The sequence below is a fragment of the Narcine bancroftii genome, unplaced genomic scaffold (assembly GCF_036971445.1).
Source record: "Narcine bancroftii isolate sNarBan1 unplaced genomic scaffold, sNarBan1.hap1 Scaffold_111, whole genome shotgun sequence".
Taxonomy (NCBI): Eukaryota; Metazoa; Chordata; class Chondrichthyes; order Torpediniformes; family Narcinidae; genus Narcine; species Narcine bancroftii.
In genome coordinates this window covers 1,172,992-1,192,286 of record NW_027211844.1, presented here as the reverse complement: position 1 = coordinate 1,192,286, position 19,295 = coordinate 1,172,992, and the positions used below count along the sequence as shown (strand labels likewise).

Here is a 19,295-nt window from a genome sequence, read left to right as displayed (position 1 = left end):
CCAGGAGTGGTGATGAAGGCTGAAATATTAGCGGCATTTAAGGGCTTCTTGGACACATGAATGAAGGAAACATAGAAGATAGGAGCAGGAGTAGGTCATTCGACCCTTTGAGCCTGCTCTGCCATTCAACGAGATCATGGCTGATCTTAAAGTTCAGTACCCCATCCCTACCTTCTCTCCGTAACCTTTAATACCCTTATACTGAAGAAATATATCTAATTCCCTCTTAAACATATTTAATGAACCTGCCTCTACTGCCCTCTGTGGCAATGAATTCTACAGATTCACCACTCTCTGGGTAAAGAAATTCCTCCTCATCTCCGTCCTAAATGGTTTGCCTATTATCCTCAAACCATGCCCCCGGGTTCTGGATTTTCCCATCCTTGGAAACATCCCATCTGCATCCATTCTGTCCAGTACTGCCAGAATTTTATATGTCTCTATGAGATTCCCTCTCAATCTTCTAAACTCCAGCGAGTACAATCCCAATTTGCGCAATCTTTCCTCATAAGTCATTCCTGCCATTCCAGGTATCAGCCTGGTGAATGCCTCTGCACTCCCTCCATTGCAAGAATGGAGGGTTATGAAGGAGGAAGGGTCTAGTTTTTATTTTGCTTGGAATTGATAGGTCAGCGCAACATCGAGGTCCGAAGGGCATAACTGTTCGACGTTAACCTGCTGGTCTTTTAGCACATGGAGATGTGGGTGAGGGAACGCTGCCCACCGGCCTATTCCAGGTTGCTGAGAGATGTACTGAGGCTTGGTGCAGCCAACACGAGGGCGCTGTGGGGAAGGACTCTCATCCCCCGGGTCTTGAGGGGCGGAGACTAAGGGGAACCCCTTCAACCACAGAGTGCAGGGAGTAACCACAAGGTGTCAAAGTGCTTGAATGATGTTAAACAGAGAACATGAGCAGTGAAGGGAATATAGGCATGCAACACGAGGATGAGAAAAGACGTGGAACAGTTGTCCTCTTGGTCAATAATTTTAGAATAAAGTTAATTTTGGGCTGAAAAAGAGAAAAGCCCGAACTCAGTCAACTTTGTTTCATGAGATACATTCTCCAATCCAGGAAAGCTCCTCTGTACCCGTTCAAATTTAACCTGAGGAAACTGTATTCATGATGGAAACCTCTGCAAACACACAACGGGAACTACGCACAGAGAGACAAATGATACACGTGCAGTCCCTCCCAAAAAAGAAATAAATTTTGTTGAATCAATAGCAGAGTCATGGAGTCTTTGTCTGAGCCGGTCATCCATCATTCTCCATTCTCACTGCTCGCAGTAAGAATCAGTTTCTGGGCCTGGTGCTACTGGCTCCGATATTCCTCGACCTCTTTCCCGACGAGAAGAGCTGCCAAATGCTGTGGGCAGGTGGAAGGGATCCTCGACGACATTGACAATGAACCCGGTTTATCCCAATGATATTTGGGGTGGGTGGGTTGGGGGGACAGAGTCCCCATGATCCTATCTGCCACTCGTGGTCCTGCCGATCATTTTTAAAAAATATTTATAAACTTAAAACCACAACAAATTCACACAATTAATAATAATGCTCATCTAATGTGTAGCATCTATAAAAGAAAGAATAAAGAAACCACCCCCCACCCCCATCCCCAATATCCTACCCCGTTTCACTTCTCTCTTCAACAGAAGTGTCTGCTACAGTGGTGACCTCAGCAGGACCCAGCCCTTCAGTTGGATGTGAAGATCACGGTCCAGGCGGCTCCTCAGATGGTTTGGTTGAAGCTGTCAATGTTCTGGATGTCGCAGCCACACGTGGGGTTCAAACAGGCCAAGGACCAGTTCCACCTCCAAGAGATCACCGCTGATGACATCCATTACTCCTCCATGATGTTCTTGCTCATCAGGACATGGCAGCAAGGCTCATCGACTTCTGACATCAGCCTCCCGAGCAAGGCAAATAGGATGCCCTCAAGGAGCTCTTAACCTGCACCTTCAGGCCACGCCTTCATCCTCCATCTCATTCTGTTCCTGCTCTCACTGTCGCATGGCCCAGACAGTCATCCCAACATAACTCCCTTCGTGCTATTTATTTTCAGCTCTCACCAAACGCCCTGGACCCACTTTTCAGGAACTCTTCCCTTTTCCTCCCTATGTCATTGGTATCTCCATGTACCACAACCTCTGGCCCACTTTAGGATGTCTTGGACACCAACAGCAACACCCCAGACACTGGCACCAGGGCGGCACCACCTGGAAAAGGTCCAGGGTCCTAGTCCAACAGTCCTTTTCCTGAGCATCCAGGCAGCAGAGAAATATCAATGGTTGCTCAAAGCAAAATCCTCATTGCGGTGCCCACCAACAAGTTGAGGCACAAGGTTTTGTGGGTCTTTTGGGTTACTGGTGCCAACATATTCCCCATCTCTCCCTGCCCCTCCATCTACTGTACAATGTTGCCCAGAAAAAAAAACTCTCCGCTTCATTGATGACCTGAACAACAAATGGCTTCTTAAATGGCAAAACACGCTGTTGAACACCACTGCCACTGACCACAAGCACCCACCAACCCCTCAAAACTGGAAGACCCTTCGAATGACTTGTCTCTGCCATGAAGACAATTGCCTAGTGGAGCCTTGAGCAAAAGAGGCAAGGCCACCGAGTCCCACACAGCTTCTGGTTCAATTCCCTCCTGGAAGCTGCATCCCGCGACTCCCCATCTGAGTGTCAGATGCTCGCCTGCTCACCACAGAGAACCAGATGGAAGCAGAGACAGTTACACTCCAGCCACACCTCCCCAACATGTGATGGGTTAAATCTGCGGATGCCACTCACAGCGGACCAAAGAAATGGTACATCGCAGACCGCACAGAGGCCAGGTCCGAAGGACTGAGCCATTTGCAAGAACAGATCATGTCCTGCCCGAAAGTGACAGCCTCGCACCTGAATGACCCTGAGAAGAGCTTGGCACCATGGTCTGGGGCAAACCGTTCAACACCCTCGATGCTGGACAGCAGGAAAAAGCTTGGTTTACTGACGGCTCTGGCTGGTGGAGGTGCGAAAAACAGCGGTGTAAGGTGGGAGCGCTCCAGCCCACCACAGATAAAGTACTGACACAAGAGGGTGTGGTGGAGGGGAGAGCCAACTGTCCAAGCTGGCAGCTGTGGCACTGATACGAAAAGGGACAACCAGGCGGGCCCAGGAGCCTCTTTTCCAATTAGTGCCACAGGATTTCTGGGCTGTGCCAAACAACACGTCAGTGTGGATGGGTTGGCGGCAGGAGACAGGGAGGCAGATCCATGGCTGCCTGCTCTGAGGACAACAGCACTGGCAGATCTTCTGAGAGATGGAACAACAAAAGAATAGTCAGGGTCCACCACGTTGATGGTCACACCTCCAGGAAAACTACTGAAGCTGACGCGATGCCACTGTGGACTGAGCTGCTCAAATATGCTCTGCCACCATTTTCCCCAAGCAGAGTGACCCCGGAGCCTTGGCAGCATTGGTGCATCATAAATGTGGGCATATGGGGGCACTATGATGGACAGAGGATCTGGGGGTCTCATAATGTTGCAAGAACTGTGATGGCCAAATGCCCTATTTGTCAGCAATTAAAACCAAGGGCCACATTCGCTGGGGTTCGGGAGCTGGCCAAGTCTGATAAATTGAACATATCAGGCCTCTCCCCTGTCAAAATAAAAAGTGATATGTTCTCACGATGGTCAGCACATACTCGGATGTCCTGCCAGCGGGCCAACCAAGCACCATTTTAGCGTGCTCCATATGTGGAATGCCCTATCGGGTAACGTCCAACCAGCAATGGGTGGTGATGCCAAGTATTTGGGGCCACCTGCATATCCCCTACCACCCAGAGGCATCCAAGATCAATGAGTGAATGAATGACCTGTTCAAGGTATCGTATGTGACAAGTTGATTGTCAAGTCTTCTATCCACGAGTGGTTGCAAGTGTATCAATTAATCCGGCGAGTTTGTGTCTGTGTGTGTCTTTTACTCCTCATGCGACTTCACTACATGTGTCAATAAAAGACAACTGTGTTCAAATTCGCCACCCTTGGGAACCCTCGAATCAGTTTCACACACATAATAATTGGTGCAGTGAGCAGGGTCCTTCGAGTTCCGACTGAACACAGCTGCAGTGGAGATGCTTTGGAATCGGAGCAGGAAATCGAGTGCAGCAGGGAGAACAAGATCTGCGGGTGGACTGACGAGAGTGCAGGGTTGGGGAGCTTGGCAAGCATGCTGGCGGACCACGGCAAACTGGTAGACTGGTCCAAGCTCCTGGATCCACATCTTGAGAAAATAGGTCACCACGTGTTGTCCCACTTCAAGAAGTCGGGGTTCCCAAAATGTAAGGGGAATCAGAGGGTGCCTTTTGGCTGCCAGTGTTTCTCCTGAGAAACCAATGTGAGATCATAGAAAGGAAAGATTTGGAGAGGGCCCAGGAAAATAAGGAGATAAAGGTGGTCCAGCAGCGCTGCTGTGCACTGCAGGAGGCAGCGCAGACTCCCCCAACCTGAGCCACTGATGTCGAGATGAGAGGGACAGAGGTAGCCAACAGGCATGCCAATCAAGGTCTGACTCCTCCCCACTCCCCCAGTGAGTGAGTTTGTCCTGGCCATGGAGCGATTAGCTGAGGCCATTTGCCAGGATTCAGGCATTAAAGGTTTCAGAACAGGCCAGGAAGAGCATGAAATCAATTTATTTGCAGAAGTTGTTCTGATATATCTGACAGACCCAACACACTCATTGCCCAAGTTGTGCTCCACCCTGGAGGACTATGGGGAGATCTCTGGGTATAAGTTCTTTTGGGATATGTGCAAAATCATGTCACTTAGGAAGGGGGATTCGAGCCAATGTCAAGAAAATAGTCAACAAATGTGGCGGCAAAATGGGATCAAATATCTAGGAGTTAGAATAGATAACAACGAGTAATTTAGACCAGCTGAATTATTCTCCCCTTGCTTGGGGAAATTGAGGAGGATTTAAATGGTTGGATGTCCCTGCCCATTACACTAGTGGTGTCACAGAGAGGGGAGGTGTCACAGAGGGGGGAGATGATGACACAGAGGGGGTGATGATGTCACTGCATGGGGCAGCCATAGCTGAGTCGTGTCATGGCACAGCAACAAGAGAAAGATGCCTCTCCTGGAAGGGGATTCTGGCCCCCATGTCGGAGGAGGACGCAGTCTCATCCCAGGGACCCTCTGATCAACAGGGTTGTGTTTAAATGCACACTGCACCCATGGGTGAGATAAAGAGCCTGTTACAGGCTCCCCGACTGGGACAGAGCCTCCTCTGGCACCATCCTTCACCCAGTGTGCGCGGAGAGAATGGAGGCTGCATTTAATCCCCTCTCCCCATCCTGTGTGCAGGGCACTTTATGAGGCAGCTGGAGGGGACTGGGGAGGGGAGAACAATGGCATGTGAGGGAATACAGGGATGGGGTCTGTAGGAGTGGAGGGGAGAACCAAGGAATGGGGTTGCACCACAGGCTAATGTCAAGGGAGATTGGATCAGAGGTAGGGGACATAGGGTTGAGCTGGGGAGATGGGGTGCGAGGGGACGGAAGGCACTGGGGAAAACCATGGGGGTGGTGTTGGGTGGTGGATGAGAGTGTGGTAGAGGAATCGGGGCAGGGGAGAGTGTGAGGTGTCTGAGGGAGAAGAGAAGTTGCGAGGGGATGGAAAGTAGACCTTTCAACAGAAATAGGACAGAGCTCCCCCTCCACCTGGAATGGGATCTGTCCACTGAGAGACACGACCGCTCCTCCACCCACCCCCCCCCCGGGTTACAAGATCCCTTCCACCCTTGCATACACCCCCACACCCCCCCAACCGGGATAGGATTCTTTCCCCCAGTGGACCTGGATGAAGGTGCTAGAAAGTGTTTCTGCTGCGGCGGACCCAGCAGAGTTGAGTGGTGAAGCGTGGGGCTCTCTCCGCACCACCTGCTCCCTCATGCGACGAGGTCTCGCTTGCATCATGGAAGATCACGGTGTTGCTGAGCTTCTGGGAATGTGGAGGGCTTCTGCTAAACCCGTGGTGGGGTTCAGAGTGCTTCATCTCCCCGGGACGTGCTCCCATGGAGGGAGGGTTGTAAACAAAGTGAACGGCTGCAGAACTGGCCTCAGTCTGAGGAGAGTGATCAAAGAGGGACCTGGGGTGGCAATATTTCTACTGAGAGGCTGGAACGAACCACCAGAGGATTAATTCTGACATTTAGGTGACCCTTGGAAGGGAGTTAGAGGGAGGGGTAGAGACTAACTTGGACAGCAAGGCTGGGTTGGGATAAATGACCTGTTGTGTACCCTCTGGGTGTGTAAATGCTGCTGCTTCTGCCCCAGAAGACATGGCAATAAGGTCACAACAGAGGTGGCCACACCGTGTCATGGACCCAACGTCCCCAAGGTGGTGTCCTGCACAGATGATAAAATCATCGACAATGGATCTTTCGGTGTGGTGTACCAGGCAAGGCTGGTGGACTCCGGAGAGCTGATTGCCATCAAGAAGATCTTGCAGGACGAGAGATTCAAGGTGAGGGGGAGGAGCAGTTGTGTGGAAATGAAAAACCCTGATATTTAACTTTAGGGCCTACAGCACGTTCACAGGCCTTTGCGACACATGAGCCCGTTTCACACCATTACACCCAATTGACAAACACCCCAAACACATTTTTGAAGGGTGGGTGGAAAGAGGAGCATCTGACAGAGGCCATGGGGTTTGGAAACAGAGAAAGTCACACAAACCCACAACAGCACCCACCCTCCCCACACACACACACACAAACACACACACACACACACACACACACACACACACACACACACACACACACACACACACACACACACACACACACACACACACACACACACACACACACACACACACACCTGGCAAATATCAGAGATTTTCTGCAAATTAATTGTTTAGTAGAAGCTGGGAAAACAATCATAAAAACTGAAATGATACTTCATTGAACCCCCTGACGAGTCCCCACTCCAGCGACACGACTGACTCTCGAAAAGTCCCCCACTTCGGCCTCCCTTGGAGTTCCCCACCTCTGACCTCTTGACGAATATCCTCCCCGCCTCCCCCCTCAACTTGGACAAGTCGCCCCTCAGGTCCCCGACCCATCGCCCAGCCTTGCTGATGTTCCTCTCTCGCCATAGAACCGCAAACTGCAGATCGTGCGAAAGTTGGATCACACCATCATCGTCCCTCTTCTCAACTTCTACTCCTCTGTAGTCAAGGTAAGATCCACCTGCACCCACCCCACCCTCACTCTGATGCATATCATTTGCTGCTACCTTCCCCATTCCTTCAATCGATCTGTCTCCCTGCAGTCTCTCTGTTGCCTCCATCCTGCCCCTCTGACCAGTGCCGACTCCTTGACGCTGGCTGCCCTGCTCCTCACCCATTAACTCATGACCTCTTGCCATTTCAACTCCAGACAGGAACAGCCAAGACCACAAGACAAGGTCGCCAAATTCGGCCACTCAGCCCCTCCAGTCTGTTTCCCCAATTCATTTCACGAATGTATTTTCCCACATAACTCACTTCCCCAGAACCTTTTGGTGCCCTTCCAAATCAACGCCTGCTCTGAATCGTCCCAACAACTCAACCTCCACATGTTCGACCCCAGCCAACACCCGGCTGCAAACATTTCTCATCTCGAAACGTCAATGGTTTTTCTCTCCCGGTGAATCCTTGCCTCACGAGGGAGGGCGGTCAGAGCTGCACATTTTGTGCAGTCTCACCAGAAGCCGAATGATGGGGCAGCGGACGGGTCCACTACGGCCTGTTGACGCTCTGCTCGCTGATTCATGCCATGTTGTGTTGAGCAGTGGGGGCATCAGGCCTACAGAGAGCAGGAGGGGCTGGCACTCCAGTTGGGAGAGGCACTGGGTGTTGTAGGGTAAATCCAGCTGATATGTTTGTATTGTGTCCAAGAGAAAGAGGAGGTTTATTTGAATCTGGGTCTGGACTATGTTCCCGAGACGGTTCACTGCATGGCCCAGCACTTCAACAAGGCCAAGCAGCCCATTCCCATGATCTACATCAAGGTGGTTGTGGGTCTGGGTGGTCAAGTTGTCCACTGGGGCAAGCTTGGATGGTGGGGTTGGAGGATATGAAGGAGTTTACTGGCTGAGTCTCGCTGGGGACTGGATATCGATGAAGGGTGCATGAGGGTCTCAATGGGTATTGGTGAGGAGAGAAAGGGTAGTGAGGGGAGAGGGGTGGAGAGGATGATGAGGATGGATGTTGATTGGCAGGGAGGGGCCCTTCACCCACCTCCCCTTACCCTCAGGATATAGACCTGGCAAGTGTGGAGGCAGAGTGGTTCATGTTATATCGTTGTGTTGCCAGATGTTCATGTACCAGCTGTAGCAGAGCATGGCCTACTTCCATCCTCAGGGGGTTTTCCATTGAGACATCAAGCCCCAGAAGATGCTGGTAGATCCCGAGATGGCCTTCTTATTGCTCCTTTATTTCGGCAGGTAGATCCACCCATGTCTGTCCGTTCACCACCTCAACGCGGTACTGATCCCTCTCCCCAACACGGCCTTGTCCCCTCCCCACCAGCTCTCACCCTTCCCCCACCAGCTCTCTCCCCTCCTCCCTCTCCCAACTTGCCCCTTCCACAGCTTAATAACTTATTCTAAATAAGATTGTGGGGGGCTTAGATGGAATGAACAGCCAGAAACCTTTCCTAAAGTGTCAGGTGCAAATCTCAGAGAGCATCCGCTTCAGGTGAGGGGAGATTTTTTTTATGCAGAGAATTGTGAGAGCTTTGAATGCGTCACCGGAGAAAGTGGTAGCGGTTGGGAGAATAGGTACATATAAAAGTCTCTGAGACGAGCATGTGGATGTGAGGGAACAGAATTTCTACATGATAGAGGAATTTGGGGATATGGCGAGAAGGCAGGGTAGGTCGAGTTAGGTCATAAATTAGATCAGCCATGATCGTATTGAATGGCGGAGCAGGCTCGATAGGCCATTTTTGTCCTACTCCTGTTCCCACTTCCTATGTTCCTATGGGTGTGGTACAGGTAAAGGTTGTGGAGAACATTTACAAAGGTCAGTACAGCCTTTATGGGCCAAAGGGCCTGTACTGGGCAGCAATGCTTGATGTTCTAATGGATGCGGAAGCTCTGGGAAGGGGTAAGGGAGGAACTTGCCAGGAAGTCTGCAGATTCTGGGGCCGAGGGCAATGCCCAAACATGCTGGGCAAACTCATGGATAGTTTTGTGAGGAGCAGGTCCTGCTTCACGAGTCAAATTGAGTTTTTCGAGGAGGTGTCAAAGGAAATAGATGAAGGTCAAGGTCTGTATGTGCTGCACGAGGATTTTAGTAAGGTGCTTGACAAGGTCCCCACGGTGGCCTCATTCAGAATGTCCGGAGGCATGGGATCCATGGAGCCTTGGCTGTGTGGATTCAGAATTGGCTTGTCTGCAGAAAACAGAGGGTAGTAGTAGATGGAACAATGACTAGTGGCGCTCCAAAGGGATCTGCTCTGGGACCCCTGCTCTTTGTGATTTTTATGAATGATGATGGGAGTGGAAGGGTGGGTACGTCAGGGGATGACACAGAGGTAGAGATGTTGTAGACAGTGTAGAAGGTTGTCATAGGTCATCCAGTTTGCAGAGAAGTGACAGATGGAGTTCAATCCTGTAAATCAGATGTACTTAAATAAGCAACTGGTCCAGGTTTATTTCCAGAGTAATTTTCAAGGGCACGAATAACAGTTATTCCAAAGAAGGTTGGAGACCCATTAAAAGTAGCTTCATATAGACCAATATCTTCATTGAATGCGGATTACAAGAATGTGTGGGCAGAGCACTTGGTTAATGGCAGGATTATGAACAGTGTGCAGGACTGAGATATATTTAGATCCTGCGCCATAAATCGCTCAAAGTTGCTGTGCAAATTGAGAGGGAGTTTAAGATGGTGTATTGTGTGCTGGCCTCCAGGAGTCAGGGGATTGAGTTCAAAAACCGAGAGGTATCGTTGCAGATGTATAAAATTCTCGTCAGACCACACTTGGAATATTGTGTGCATTCCTGGGGCGAGAATACCAGAGGACGTCTAAATAAGGTGAGCTGAGGGAAATTTAGGCAAGACGTGAGGGGTACATTTAATTCACACAGAATGTAGTGGGTGGCTGGAATGCATTGTCGGGGTAGTAGCGGAGGCTGGTCCAAAAAAGGCATGAAAAGGATTTTAATATGGACAGGAATTCAAGAAAAATGGAGAGTACTGGTGTGAGGGAGGGGTGGGTAACATTGTTGTGGGGTAGGTTCAGATGGATCAGCTGAATGGTCTCGACTGATCCATCCATGATTGTCTAACATCTTGCTGCCATATCGTGGAGAACCAGGGTGTTGCATGATGGACACACGTTGCTCTGAGCTCTGCAGAGAGAGATCGTGGTTTTCGCCAAAACAGACTTCCTCAGGTAAAGCAGAGGAAGGGGAAAGGCTCCAGTGTTCAGGGGTAGGGGGGATGATGGGGAAAGAGTTGGGACCCTCCAAAGTCATTGTGATCAGGCCTCAGAGACAGTATCTCTATCACTCGTATTTCTCTTCCCAGGAGAAGGAGTGATCTCAGAGACAAGACACGAGTCCAGAGAACCTCGCATCCCAGCTGAACAGAGGACGGACAACATCATGATGGCCTGAACCCCTCCCCGTCGTATCCCTCTGGCCCTGCCAACCCCATTCCCTGCCTCTTCCATGTCCCTTCACCCACTTCCCCTCTTCTCCTCTACCCCTCCTCCATCCCAACCCCCTCCCGCTCACCTTCCCCTTCTCCTGCCCTCACAACTATGCCCTAACCCCAGCCCTCCACTCTTCACCTCCCCCTTCCCCTCCGCCCTTTCCTTCCCCTTTCCCCCTCCCCTTCCCCTCCCCATCCCCTCCCCTAACCCTCCCCCTTCCCCTCCCTTTCTCCTCCTCCCCTTCCCCTCCCCCTTCCCTTTCCCCTTCCTACCCCTAACCTAGGGGAAGGAGGGGAAGGGGGTAGGAGAAAGGGGGTAGTGGAAGGGGGTAAGGGTAGGGGTTGTGGTAAGGGGTAGGGTAGGGGGTAGTGGTAGGGGGTGCGGGGATGGGGAAGGGGTAGAAGGTAGGGTTAGGGGAAGTGGGTAGGTTGTTAGGGATAGGGTAGGGATAGTGGTAGGGGGTGCGGGTATGGGGAAGGGGTAGGAGGTAGGGTTAGGGGAAGGGGGTAGGTTGTAAGGGATAGGGTAGGGGGTAGTTGTAGGGGGTGTGGGTATGGGGAAGGTGTAGGAGGTATGGTTAGGGGAAGGGGGTAGTTGTAGGGGGTGCGGGTATGGGGAAGGGGTAGGAGGTAGGGTTAGGGGAAGGGGGTAGGTTGTAAGGGATAGGGATAGGGTTTAGTTTAGGGTTGGGGAAGTTGGGTAGAGTTAGGGTTAGTGTTAGGAGACATGGGGTCGGGCTATATCTTGGTTTATGGTTAGGTCTATAGTTCGGGGAAGTGGGCTTGTGTTAGGTATAGGGGAAGGGGGTAGGAGCAGGGGGGTAGAGGAGGAGTGAGGTTTGGGGTTAGGGGATGGTGGGTAGCATTAGGGTTGGGGTTAGGGGGCGGCATAGGCGTAGGAATAAAGTTAGGTTTAGTGGACGGGGTGGCGGTAGAGTTAGGGGACGTGGAGTGGTGGTAGTGGGTATCGGTAGTGTTAAGGTTAGGTTTAGGATTTTGTTAGGGGTTAGGGTTAGGAGTAGGAGGAAGGGAAGGGGGAGGGGAATGGGGGAGGCGAGTGGGGGACGGGAACTGGAGACGGGAAGGGGGAGGGGATGTGGGAGGGGAACGGGCAGTGGAAAGGGGAGGGGAACGGGGTAGAGGAAAGGGGAGGTGAACGGTGGACGGCATCCCTAGCCCGTCCCCTCCCCTTCCCTTCCCCCGCATTTCCCCTGCCTCTCCTCTCCTCCTTCCAGAAGAAGCTGGGCCTCTTTCCGTCCAGAACCTCCCTGTGGTTTCAGAGCCTCCGTTTCAGGAAGTGCCTTCGACGCTTGCTGCTGGACAGACATCTTGTCTCTTGATTCATTCTGTACCGTTGATATTAAATTTAAAAATGATTGGGTTTTTTAAAGCTTGAACTCAAAAGCTGGTCCAGATAGACAAAACAGAAACAGGCCCTTCAGCCCCTCTCTCTGGCTAGCTGAGCTGTTGTAATCAGTCCATATTCCTCTCACCCTTTTCATTCTTAGCTCCCATCCAGCTCATGTTGCCTTGTCAATCGCACGGACTGTGGGAAGAAGCTATTTCCCTCCCTGGCTGCTCTGCTGTTATTCCTCCATATCTCCTTCCTGATGGCAGGGCGACAAAGATGCTCTGTGCTGGATATCTATGAGTCTATTTACAGAGCCCATCCCTGCAATCAATCAGTGGACCATTGCCTTGAGGTGGCACCCATGTTGCCTCTCCCTCAGCACTCTCAGAACACTACTGCACCCTCCTTCCCCTCCTTTCCCAGGTCTCAGTAACCCGCTGACAATTCCAGTCAGCTGCCATGTCTATACCCTGCCCCACCTAAACCGCTGGATCGACCAGCGCCTTCTCCCCTCAAGAGTTCGAGGAATCCACTCTCTCGCAATGTCCTGCTCTCGAATGCCCTGCATCCTACTTCCCACTTGGTTCCTCCTGTTATCAGGCGCCTGGATGGACCCCACCCTGTTGAAACTACCCGTGTTCTCACTGATCTCTCTGCGCCTCTGCCCTCCATCCAGGGGTCTTGGATTTCTTGTGGGGGTGGTGGAGAACAAAGCACCAACTTAAGGAGATGGGGAGCAGTACAAAGACCCCCAGGTCCAGGAGACACGGAGAACCACAGAGATACCCATCTCTGTCATTTGGGTAAAACCTGATTATCAGGTGCAATGTGCAAGGAACTTTTGGTCCTGCTACACGTGGGCCAGGTTTGGCCCATCCCCACACCACCACCCTGTCAATTCCCAAAACAAATTTCCTATTCATGTGGGGGTCCAAAATGGATAGAGTCTGGAGAAGGACCGTGTACATCGTCAATCAATGGGGACAAGGGTGTAACCAGCATGGCCATAATTGTGTGTGGCTGTGCTTGCAACCAAAGTGCAAGGGCACCAAATGCTGCTATGTGCTGATGTTCTACCTGGCTTAGGTGTTGCGAAAGATTGGCCTGGCCCTGGTGCTGCACAATGTTCCAGTCAGCAAGACTTTGCCCCTTTACCTTCCTGGGAACGGATTCATAGACAATCACATTTGACCACAAAGCCATCAGGCAGTGGTCAGCAGAGAATGTCTGACACAGAGACTCTAGGACTAGATGGGATACTGCGGGGTGGTCCACGGAGCAGAGCATCCAGAGACAGACATCCAGAACTGCTGGAAAACCAGAAACACAGTGAAAGATGCCCTTCAGTTTGCCTGAAACCCAGATGGGAGTAGCAAACACTAGAAGACATCTGTCTAAAGCAAAGGGAGGAAGATTTAGGGGAGATATCAGGGGTATTTTCTTTTACCCAGAGTTGTGGGTGTCAAGAATGCCTTGCCAGGAGTAGTGATGAAGGCCAAAACATTAGGGGCATTTTAGGGGTTCTTAGTTACATTGAGGGGCTGAGACCAAGGAGGATATTCTCCAACAGCAGAGGGTGGCAGTAACCACAATATGTCAAAGTGGTGGCAATGAAGCTAAACAGAGACCATCTAATGTGACTGTGCGCCTGGCTGCGGGAATTTGGACTTACTATATAGACCTTGCTAAGTGCTAGTTCAGGTTGGAAACGTTCCACTTCCTTGGGGGTCAAATCAACAGGCACGGAACTAAACCCTGCTTGAAAAGGTAGAGTTTGTTAAGTGCTTCCTCAAACCCCACATAATGAAGGGGCTGCAAGAATTCACTGGTACGATTAATTTTTATCACCGATTCATACCGGTAGTGGCCGACATCATTTTTTTGTTTTTAAACTTTATTTAAGATTTTATAACATGAATAACATATAGAATTACATTTAAAAAATTAAGAACAAAATAATAAAATTACAATACAGTATCAGTAATCTAAATAAAGTATACCCTCCCCAATAATTATTACACATTAATAACCCAACTCAAATTAGTCCAACCCCCCCTTCCCCCCAATATAAAGAGTGAAGAATTAATAAAGTTAATAATATATGTGAGAAAAAAACCCACTTACAAAAAAAACCAAAAACATAACCGATTAAAATACTAACAAAAAGAAAAGTAATTAATACTAAGATATCAGACTTAAAAAACATATTTAAATCAAACTTAAATGCATATATTTAACAGAGTTAAGATGAAACATATAATTAACAAACTTAATATAAAAAATTAGTAAAATTAGTAACATTGTCTATCAAAAATTCTTAAACAATAATCAATTCTTTAAAAAAAATTGTAGCATGAGAAAAAAAAAGATGAAAAATAAAACTTTCTCTATAGAGATAAACCTTCACCAAATATCAACTAACTTCACATCTAACATCATATTAGTCACATAAACTGCCATCTTAAAACAAAATTCCAACCTCATTAAACATTGTACAATTCAAATTTGGTACTCTTCCACCATTTTTCCCTTTTAACCTTGAATAATTACCCAATAAAAGCTCCAATACCACATTTAAATATCCCCAATCATTACGTTAAAATTCAGATATCCAAATAATAAAAATACATCTACAACGAAATCTATATCTTCAACAAATAGAGCATAAGCCACAAACAAAATTCAAGCCTCATTAAGAATTGTACAATTCAATTTATAACTTTCACCATTATTCCCTTCGTTCTATAACTAAAATAGCAAAATAATATGCACCAGAATTACCACTCCTTTCACCTTAAAGAAAAAATATTTAAAAAAAACTTATCCATCCCATTCACATTTAAATTTCAAATATTCCTGATCTACTGAATAAACTTTACAAAAAAAACCACATGAATTTTTAGTTTTTTAAACAATCAAATACTTTCTTATGCTTTTTTTTATAAACACAAAAGAAAACCCTTAACTCTTTAATCTAATAATACAAAAAAAGGAAAAATAACAGGTAGGAGGTTAAAAATACCCCCTCCCGTCTAAACCACGCAATTCGGTAACTCCCAAAAAAAATGGGTGTGAGATAACTCACACGTAGCAGATGACTTTCAGGAAATAGTGCCCATCCAGTTCTCTCCCCCAACTCTCACTTCATCTTAAACTAACATCATCATTATTTAATATTCCTTTTTTTAAAAAAAATTAAAAAAAAAGAACAACTCTTCTTTTAATCAGCTCCAACTGCCGAGTCACCATTACAACCATTCCTTCTTGGAGCACGGCTCTTTTCTTCCATCTCTTGTCTCCTTAGAGATCGCGGCGACTACGTCTCTGTTGAAACCGAGTAATTGGCAGCTCTTGAGCAAATGCTATAGCTTCCTTTGGAGAATCAAAGAACTTTGGTTGGCAACCATCTTGAAAAACCTTCAAAACAGCTGGATATCTAAAGGTTGCCTTATAACCTTTCTTCCACAACAACTCTTTAGCAGAATTGAATTCCCGTCATTGGAACATAACTTCTTGACTCAAATCTGCATAGAAGAAAACTCGATTATTTTGAATCATCAAGGGTGATTTTCTCTGTTGTGCATTTCTAATAGCCACTCGTAAAATTATTTCTCTGTCGTAATAATTCAAGCAACGAACCAAAACAGGTCTTGGACTTTGACCTGAAATAGGTCTTCTACGCAAGGCTCTGTGAGCACGTTCCAGTATTATACCTTCCGGGAAATGTTCTTGACCCAGCACCTGCGGAATCCATTCAGTAAAAAATTTTCTTGGGTCTGGTCCCTCCATTCCTTCCGGCAAACCAATAATCTTTATATTGTTCCGTCTGGATTGGTTTTCCAAATAATCAATCTTTTTCACCAAATCTTTATTTTGAGTTTGTAAGTCTTTGACCATTTTGGTCACATCTGAAACATGATCTCGTATTTCGTATATATCTTCTTCACACGAATTAAATTTATCTCTCACTTCAAGCTTAAAAGCTCCAAACTCAGCCATCTGTTGAGAATGTATTTTCACCACAGAGTATTAAACCTAGTACCAAGTTCAGTCATAATCTTGGATAATCCCTGCATTGTATGAGATCATTTAGATTCAAGATTCACAAGAATCTTTTCAATTGGAAGAGATTCTGGCTCAACAGATTCCTGCTTCTTCTGCATAACCAAAGGGTCTTCTTTTGCTTCCTTCATTCTGGTTGCCTTCCTTGTAGTATAGCTGCGTGTGGAAACCCCTGCCACAGCCTCTCCAGCAATGACTGGAGGACGCTGGCCGGGGTTTTCTCCAGTCCATCAAGTTGTATAGGTTCTTTTATCTCAAAAGGTGCAGTTTGCAGTGCCACCGCTACAGTTGACAAATGCCTTTCCCCAGCCGGTACTTCAACTGATGTTACTACAAGTGGTTCATTCATAACATTGCCGTCAGATGCTACTGCACATGTGCGAACCTGAGTAACTCTTTGTTCTAAAGGCTGTTTGGCATCCTCTTTAGAGGGCTCTACCGATGTAATATTGAACTCAACATCCGAAAGCTGTACCTTTCTCCTGGGATCCATTTCAGGCTGAGTCTCGATGTCTTTCCTGTAGGTAGGCTCCAAAACTTGAACTTTTGGAAAATGTAGTTTTTTGATAATCTGTTGTCGTTTTTTTTTGCTCTTTTCCACCAATTTTACCATCATAAGTTAAATTAACAGCACTGAAGTTATCTAAACTTTTAAAGAATTTTAACGGGCATTTCTAGACAAAACATTAAGATAGAGTCAGGAGAGGACTGGAAGGCACGTCTGATCCTTACGCCATCTTGCCACGCCTCCCCGTGGCCCTCATCATGCGGAGAAAGGTAAAGACATTACCTGGGACAATAGGATTTGGAGGCGTCCAGAAGGCCAAGGACGCACTGGCCAACACAACCCTTGTGGTACACGCCAGGCCAGAGACACCCACCACTCTCACAGTAGATGCTTCCTGCACAGCAGTAGGGGATGCACTGGAGCAATTCATCAAAGGGGAATGGCAGCCCCTGTCCTTCTTTAGCAGACACCTCTGGCCACCTGAACTCAAATACAGCGTCTTTGACTGAGAACAATTGGTGCTGTACCTGGCAGTCAGGCACTTAAGGTATTTTTGGAAGGTAGACAATTCAGTGTCTTCGTGGACCAGAAGTCATTATTTTTTGCCTTCCATAAAGTGTTAGACCTGTGGTCGGCCAAGCAGCAGCGACTCCTCTCATATGAGTCTGAGTTCACTACAGACATTCAACACATCGTGGGTGACGCATTGCCCCATCCCCGCAATCAAGTCTGTCCAGGCCCTGTCCCAGTGAATAGACTACTTAGCCCTCGGCAGGGGACAGCAGGATGACCCTGAGATCCTTGCAAGCAAGACAGCAATGTCCAGGCTCAGGCTAGACGATGTTAACATCGATCCTGGTAAGTAGACGGTCCTCTGCGACATTTCAATGGCAAACCCCATCTCATCGTGCCGACAGCATTGAGATGGCAGTTTTATGATGAGGTGCACAATCTGACGCACCCGGCCATCAGTACTGTCAAAATGGTGGTCAATCGGTTGGTCTTGCTGAGCCTCCAGAAACAGGTTGTCAGTGGGCCAAGGCCTGCACACTCTGCCAGATGACCAAAATGCAGACATACGTGAAGGCACCATGCCAGACATTCGAGCCAGCACCACATAGGTTCAGCCACATCTACAATGACATTGTAGGGTCACTACTGGCCTCCCGCGGGACGAGTTACCTTCTCACCAAGATTGCCTGCTCCATGAGGTTCCCCCAGGCAGTCCAGCTGGCTGACACAACCACTTGTGTCCTCCATTAAATTGGAAGCGGTAATAAATATAAAGGAAAGTTTGATAATAAATAGTCTCGCTTGCAGTTGGGGTACAATGTATTTCTTGAGATCAGAGGAATCCTGGAGCCAAGACAAAGTGATCCTGTGTTTCCCAAGGATTTGATTGAGTTATTGGGTTAGTTGTAAGTGGAAGGGCCGAAAGGTCTCCTGCTCCTTCCACTGCCTTTGTTTTCTGTCTTGCGATGCTGATTGGGTTCACCTGTGTGTTCGCTCGCTCGCTGATTGGTTGCTTCAGTTGCGCGAGCCAATGGGTTGATTCGGTGAGGTCGCTATTGGATTGGACGCTGAAGTCGGGTTGGATTGATGGGCGGGTTCGCGGGCTGATTGGCTCTTGCAGTGAGGAGGCGGGACATTGGCGGCGGCGTCGTCTGCTCAGGGTCCATCGCCGCGGGCCGAAAGGGAAGAAGTTGGCGGCAGCGCCAGGACCTTCCTCAGCCGCGCGGTCCAGGGAAAGCGGGCGACCCGCAGCCCGCCGGGACCCACCCGGGAGTGGCCGGTACCGGCGAGGTGTTTGGGTGGAGCCGAGGCGTCGGTGCAGGGGGCGCAGAGGGGAGGGGGATGGGAGGGGCTGGAGCCCGGAGGGGGCGGGGCAGGTCAAGGAGGGGAGGGGGCGGGGCCAGGCAGGGGTAAGGGGGAGGGTGAAGGGGGAGTTGGAGGGCGAGGGGGAGGCTGGGCAAGGAGGGGAGGGGAGGGGAGGGGAGGGGAGGGGAGGGGAGGAGGGGGGCAGGGGGGGGAGGAGGGGGGCAGGGGGGGGAGGAGGGGGGCAGGGGGGGGAGGAGGGGGGCAGGGGGGGAGGAGGGGGCAGGGGGGAGGAGGGGGGCAGGGGGGGGAGGAGGGGGGCAGGGGGGGGAGGAGGGGGGTGGCGGGGGGGAGGAGGGGGGCGGTGGGGGGGGAGGAGGGGGGCGGGGGGGGGAGGAGGGGGCGGTGGGGGGGAGGAGGGGGCAGGGGGGGGAGGAGGGGGGAGGGGGGCGGGGGGGGAGGAGGGGGGCAGGGGGGGAGGAGGGGGGCAGGGGGGGAGGAGGGGGGAGGAGGGGGGCGGGAGGGGAGGAGGGGGGCGGGGGGGGAGGAGGGGGGCGGGGGGGAGGAGGGGGGCGGTGGGGGGGAGGAGGGGGCAGGGGGGGAGGAGGGGGGAGGGGGGCGGGGGGGGAGGAGGGGGGCAGGGGGGGAGGAGGGGGGCAGGGGGGGGAGGAGGGGGGAGGAGGGGGGCGGGATGGGGGGAGGAGGGGGGCGGGATGGGGGGCGGGGGGGAGGAGGGGGGCGGGGGGGGCGGGGGGGAGGGGGGGAGGGGGGGGGAGGGGGAGGGGGGGGAGGAGGGGGAGGGGGAGGGGGGGAGGGGGAGGGGGAGGAGGGGGGGGGAGGGGGAGGGGGAGGAGGGG

At 50.2% G+C, this 19,295-nt stretch overlaps 2 long non-coding RNA genes across 3 annotated transcripts in view; one reads left to right on the top strand and one right to left on the bottom strand.

The window, feature by feature from the left end:
- The window catches only part of LOC138750274 (uncharacterized), a 143,201-nt gene that overhangs the window by 40,545 nt on the left and 83,361 nt on the right, over positions 1-19,295 (bottom strand). The gene's annotated exons all lie outside the window — the stretch shown is intronic.
- LOC138750276 (uncharacterized) lies at positions 5,101-11,054 on the top strand. Its single transcript, XR_011349223.1, has 4 exons — positions 5,101-5,230; positions 6,331-6,517; positions 7,156-7,236; positions 10,577-11,054. It is a non-coding gene; the product is annotated as an uncharacterized lncRNA (long non-coding RNA).